Source organism: Apodemus sylvaticus, chromosome 7 (genome assembly GCF_947179515.1).
Source record: "Apodemus sylvaticus chromosome 7, mApoSyl1.1, whole genome shotgun sequence".
Taxonomy (NCBI): Eukaryota; Metazoa; Chordata; class Mammalia; order Rodentia; family Muridae; genus Apodemus; species Apodemus sylvaticus.
In genome coordinates this window covers 16,829,580-16,835,579 of record NC_067478.1, presented here as the reverse complement: position 1 = coordinate 16,835,579, position 6,000 = coordinate 16,829,580, and the positions used below count along the sequence as shown (strand labels likewise).

General features: G+C 42.9%; 1 protein-coding gene across 3 annotated transcripts in view; it reads left to right on the top strand.

The window, feature by feature from the left end:
• The first annotated feature begins 1,210 nt into the window (after window positions 1-1,210).
• Window positions 1,211-6,000, top strand: part of Dcaf1 (DDB1 and CUL4 associated factor 1) — a 59,546-nt gene continuing 54,756 nt past the window's right edge. Inside the window, exon 1 of one of the 3 annotated variants that reach the window (XM_052187393.1) lies at window positions 1,211-1,369. The gene's annotated coding sequence lies outside the window, so the exon portion shown is untranslated. Of the gene's footprint in view, window positions 1,379-6,000 lie in introns of all 3 variants that reach the window. The other 2 variants (XM_052187391.1, XM_052187392.1) reach the window with 2 other exon arrangements.

The window sequence follows — 6,000 nt, the reverse complement described above, 5'->3', positions numbered from 1 at the left end:
TTTTTCTTTCTTTTCTTTCTTTCTTTCTTTCTTTCTTTCTTTCTTTCTTTCTTTCTTTCTTTCTTTCTTTCTTTCTTTCTTTCTTTCTTTCTTTCTTTCTTTCTTCCTTCCTTCCTTCCTTCCTTCCTTCCTTCCTTCCTTCCTTCCTTCCCCTCCTTCTCCCCTTTCCTCCTCCTCCCCTTCTTCCTTTTCCCCCTCCTTCTTCTCTTTTCTAAATTTGTTTTTCAAGATTTCCCTCTGTAGCCCCAGCTGTCCTGGAACTCACTCTGTAGACCAGGCTGGCCTTGAACTCAAGAGATCTGCCTGACTCTTTCCCAAGTGCTGGGATTAAAGGCATGCACCACGGCCACTACCACTCCTCTAATACAGACTTAGTAAAAGCCATAGAATCTGATCATGACAAGAGGTCCACAGTGTCTTATAATTTCCACGTGAACGTATTGGCTCTGATAGCTCTATGGAAACGCACAGAACTTACTCAGAACGCCAAGAACAATAGTGAGTTACATGAGTCCTGACGCCTGGGTAGGTTTTTGTCAAGATTCTGCTCAATTGTGGAGTTTTCGTTATCTTCCATGCTCTCATACAGAATCGCTGGGTCAAAATCAGATCCTTCTGATGCTGCTTCCCTTTGGTTTGTGAAGTTAGGCAAGTCATTTACTGTGGGTTTCCTTAACTCTAAAATTGATAAACTGAATTAGATGGCTTCCGTGCTTAGTTGTTTTCACCGAAGGGCTTTTTCCCCCCATTTTTGTGCCTGACATATAAGACATGGTAACGGATGTTTGATTTCTGCCGAATGTTTTTAACAGGAAAACCGATGAGTTTCTGTTTATCTAGTATAATAATTTTTGATACATTTGTGCAAAATGCATTCTTTGACCCTGGCATCTTCTAGGACTGATGGGGCAGAGTCCTACTGAGCCCTTCAGATGACACAAGGTAGAATTAGGTACTGACAAAGTTATGCGGCCAGCCCGGGCTTTTAGAAACACCCATTCCTTCCTTTACTTTTCACTTCCGCCCTAAAGAAAACTACTAATACCAGAAGTCAATGCGCTGAGGTGCTGCTTACTGGTAGGTCTAGCCCCACCATCCCCGCCCTTAAATGCAGAACTTCATTTCCCAGGAGCGCTTTGATGTACCTCCGCTCCTCCCTCTTCCCTGCTAGGGAGCCTCGCGCCAACGTTACACGCGCGCGCACACTCAGTACGTAGCATGCGAATGACGCATAATATGTGGGCCGCTCAGGAGCCGTGGTCGCGCTGTGTGTGTGAGTGAGGGAGAGTGAGTGCGGCACCAGAGGCGGTGTGCGAGAACCGTGGCCGCTGGAGGGGTCGGGGGAGAAGCGGCGGAGCCGCTCGCGAAGGTGAGCGGGGTAAGGAAGGAGCCGGCTCTCTGGCAGGGGCACGAGGAGACCGGGCGCGCGGCCCGCTAGGCGGGAGAGTGGGCGCCGTGCTGGGGGAGGGGCGGCACCTGCTTCGGCTGCGGGCGGCGAGGGGCGGGCAGGACCACCGGGGAGGCTGGGCCCCGGGCCTGACTACACTTTCCGATCCCTGGCCCTGGGGCGGGGCCTCCAGTTTCTTCCTCCAGTCTTCTAAAGAAGCTTCTTTAAAGTAACTCTTCTGCCCGGGCGTGGAGGGCAGGGTATGCTCTCCTCTACCTGAAGGAGGTGCTCTTTGAATTTCTCTCTTCACCTGCTAGTCCCTGTTCCTCACGAGATGAGGGGCTTCTCTTCCCTGCCGCAGGACGGACCCCTTCTCGGACTGAGTCTCCGCCTCTAGCCTCAGTCACCTGGGCGGGCTTTTCCCTCGTTCGGCTTCGTGCCACCTCCCACTTGCACCCTCCCGGCTCTTGGACTGGGCGAGGGGGCGGAGCTCTCCGGGAACCCCTCCCACTTCTACTATGCAGTAGAGTGGAAAGGGAGAGAGGTATGTGGGTGCTTAGACGCCGAGGTTGCCTGCCAGGCTTCTCCAGCGCTTGTTTAGAGGGCTTTTAGTTGTTGTTTTTTTGTGCTTTCAAGGGCGTTTGCCATACTTTTGTCTTCTGTTCCTAGAAGGTGTCGGTCCGTTTGCTTTTACTGCTGTGATAGCTCTCTGGTTTTTCCATTTAATGAGGAAATACTCTTGGAGTGTGTGTAATAGTTTCTGAGTAACAAATGACTCGTTTTTGTTTATCTTATGTTGCTCTTTTTTTTTTTTCTTCTCGGAGCTCATTGTAGACTAGGCTGGCCTCAAACTAAGATATCCTCCTACCTCTGCCTCCAGAGTGCTGGAATTAAAGGCATCTCTGCCACCACTGCCGGTTTTGCTCTGTTTTTCTTAACTCTTTCAGGCGAAGCCTTTTAAATAGCCTGCACGTTTTAATTTATTGTAGCACTATTTTCCTATTGCAAGCCCTTTGTTAATGTAAAGTAGGAAGTAGTGTCACCTGAAGGCTTTGAAGTCTTTTTTTTTTTTTTTTTCCCTCCTTGGGTTTACTGGCATTTACCTTCAAGGCTTTTATAAGCCTATGTACATTTCAGTCCGATGTCAAGATTTGTGTTTTTTGTTTTTTGAGACAGGATTTCTCTGTGTAACTTTGGTTGCCCTGAAACTCAGCTTAGATCAAGCAGGCCTCGGAACTCAGAGATCTGCAGCCTGTTTCCCCGAGTACTGGGATTAAGAGTGTAAACCAGGACAGCCTGTCTTAAGATTTGTGTTTGTATATAGTAGTTACTCATTAACCATTTTGAACGGGGATATATTTTTGGGTGTGAAGGTAATTTGAGTATTTTTTCCACATTTTTTGAGCATAGTATTGTTAACAGTTGTTAAATTTAGTAAAGTGTGATAAAATGAACTCAGTTAAAGGGATTGGAGTTGGTTTATTACCACTTTGTTTTTGTAAAGGAGATAGTCATTGGCAGTAATAAAGTTACATAGGGGGAGTGGGGACCCAGAAAAGGGGAAACATTTCAAATGTAAATAAAAAATATATCAATAAAGAAAAAAAAGTTACATAGGATTGAATGTCATAGTATTAACTTTTTTGTTTTGTTTTTGTTTTTTTTTGTTTTGTTTTCTGTGTAGCCCTGGCTGTCCTGGAATTCACTCTGTAGACCAGGCTGGCTTCAAACTCAGAAATCCCGCCTGCCTCTGCTTCCTAAGTGCTGGGATTAAAGGCGTGCACCACCACCGCCCTGCTCTAGTGTTAACTTTTTGCTTGAAGCTGTAAATTTGGAATTTCCAACTTTTTCCCTTTTGGTGTTGGGGATCAACTCAGGGCCTCTCTTGTAGAAAATTTTCTTTCCCTTTCTTAAGGCCTTTTAAATAGTCTCTGTGTAGCGCAGGCTGGCTTCAGACTTGTGAATGCCTCACACTCAGCCTTTGAGTATTGTGAAGGTGTGTACCATAAGCACTGATTGGCTTACTCTCTTTCTCTCCCCTCCACTTCCCTCCCTTCTCTCCTTCCTTCCCTCCTTCCTTCCCCCCTCACTTCCCCCCTCCCTTCCTCTCACTCTTTTCCTTCCTTTCTCTTTCTTTTTTCTTTTCTTTTCTTTTCTTTTCTTTCCTTTCCTTTCCTTTCCTTTCCTTTCCTTTCCTTTCCTTTCTCTCTCTCTCTCTCTTTCTTTCTTGCTTTCTTGCTTTCTTGCTTTCTTTCCCTCTCCCTCTCTCTCTCTGTCTCTGTCTCTGTCTCTGTCTTTCTTTTTCTGTCAGGATTGAATTTAGCTCCTTCGAATTGAAAGAATGCTTGGCAAGGGCCTACCCCTGAGCTTCTTCACCTTAGTAAGGTTTGCAATTTGCTAAAGGAGTGCTTCCTCCTCCAACCTTTTCTCCGGTGCCCAGGATCTATTTTAATACAGTCTTTGTTTTAGACATGGGGACAGTTTTTGTTGAATTGGCCATTCAATGTAGTGTATTAGAAGAGGATCTATTTTGTGGTTTAATTTTAAAAGTTGGAAAATGCGCCCGGTGGTGGTGGCGGTGGCAGTGGCGCTGGCGCTGGTGCCTGTAATCCCAGCACTCTGGGAGGCAGAGGCAGGTGGATTCCTGAGTTCGAGGCCAGCCTGGTCTGCAGAGAGTTTCAGGACAGCCAGGGCTATACAGAGAAACCCTGTCTTGAAAAAAAAACATATCCAAAAAACCAAAAACCAAAACCAAACAGACAAACAAAAAAGTTGCAAAATGAAAACCATTTACACAGTTACTTCATTACTTGTCATACTATAGTACTTATCTATTTCTAGATTATTTTTTTCATTTTAAGGGGATATGCATACAGTTTTAAATTCACAGATGGCAATCTTGGAATCCTGCATAACCTTTTTTTATTGTATTTAACAAATGGATTTGAACTGGGTGGTGGTGGTGCACACCTTTAACCCCAGCACTTGGGAAGCAGAGGCAGGCAGATCTGTGTGAGTTTAGTCTGGTCTACAGAGCTAGTTCCAGGACAGACAGGACTACAAAGAGAAACCCTATCTCAAAACAACCAACCAAACAACCAACCAACCTACAAAACCAGTATATTTGAGAATCATTTAGTTTGATCAGAGAATTAGTTTAGTTCCAACATTTTGTTTTAATCTTTCTTTTTTTGGTGTTGGTAGTTTTTGGGATGGAACCTAGGGATTTTTGAATTAAGATCTTTTTACAACTGAGCTACATCTTGAACCCCTCAAACTTTTAAGTAGGAAAGTGACTGCTTGCTCTATCTTTTTGTGTTAATTTTGTGCTGGTAGGCACATCAACTCTAAATTCTTTGGCATACATTCTTATGAGTGAGGAAATTTCATGTGTATAAATACGTTTTAAAAACATTTAAGAATTCATAATCTGTAATATAGAATTTTCATTAGCTCCCACAACTGTTTCTATTAGAGAAGTTGAGATTTCTTTTCAAGCAATTTGATATGTAGAAAAGTTAAGAATTCACAGACATTTTAGCAGAGTTGGGATTTGAGTTCTTTTAAATTGTCAATTCTTTTCTAGGATGTGTCATTTGTGTGGTCTTGAGAATCTTTCTAACTCATTTCCTCATTGGTAAAAGTCACCTCATAGTGTGGCTGTGAAAATTAAGCATGTAAAAATTTAGTTAATTACTTAGCTCAATGTCTTGGGTTGGATATTACTTCTTGGTGACCATTGATTGTGTCATTAGGTGTGTGCCATAACTTTTTGTATGATACTTATAAAAAAAACATTGTAGTGATTTATTCTTCAAGCACTCTGGAAGCAGAGACAGGCAGATCATTTATGAGTTCAAGGCTTGTCTGTTCTATAGAGAGTTCTGGGCTAGATAGGGGTGCATAGTTAGACCCCTGCCCTCCAAAACAAAGAAAGTATCAATTAAATGATGCATATGCACCATATTATGCCAAACAAAATGATAACTTGTAAATTTTATATTAATAAAGCCTTTTGATGATAGATGGGTTAACATTCATGGCTTTTATTTTTTTATTTTTATTTATTTATTTTTCTGAGACAGGGTTTCGCTATGTACTTCGGGCTGTCCTGGAACTCACTTTGTAGACCAGGCTGGCCTCAAACTCAGAAATCCGCCTGCCTCTGCTTCCCAAGTGCTAGAATCAAAGGTGTGGGCTACCACTGCCCGGCTTATTTTTATTTTTTTAAAGATTTATTTATTTTATGTATATGAATACACTATAACTGTCTTCAGACACATCCGAAGAGGGCATCAGATCTCATTACAGATGGTTGTGAGCCACCATGTGGTTGTTGGGAATTGAACTCAAGACCTCTGGAAAAACAGTCAGTGCTCTTAACCACTGAGACATCTCTCCAGCCCTATGGTATTTATTTTTATTTATTATATTATGTATGTATGTATTTATTTAGGTATGTATTGAGACAAGGTTTCTACAACGTACTGGCTGTCCTGGAACTTACTACATAGACCAGGCTGGATTCATAGTTAGCCTCTGTGTTCTGAGTGCTAAAATTAAACATGGGCACTACCATAACACATTCATGCTTAAAAAATATTTGTAGTGGC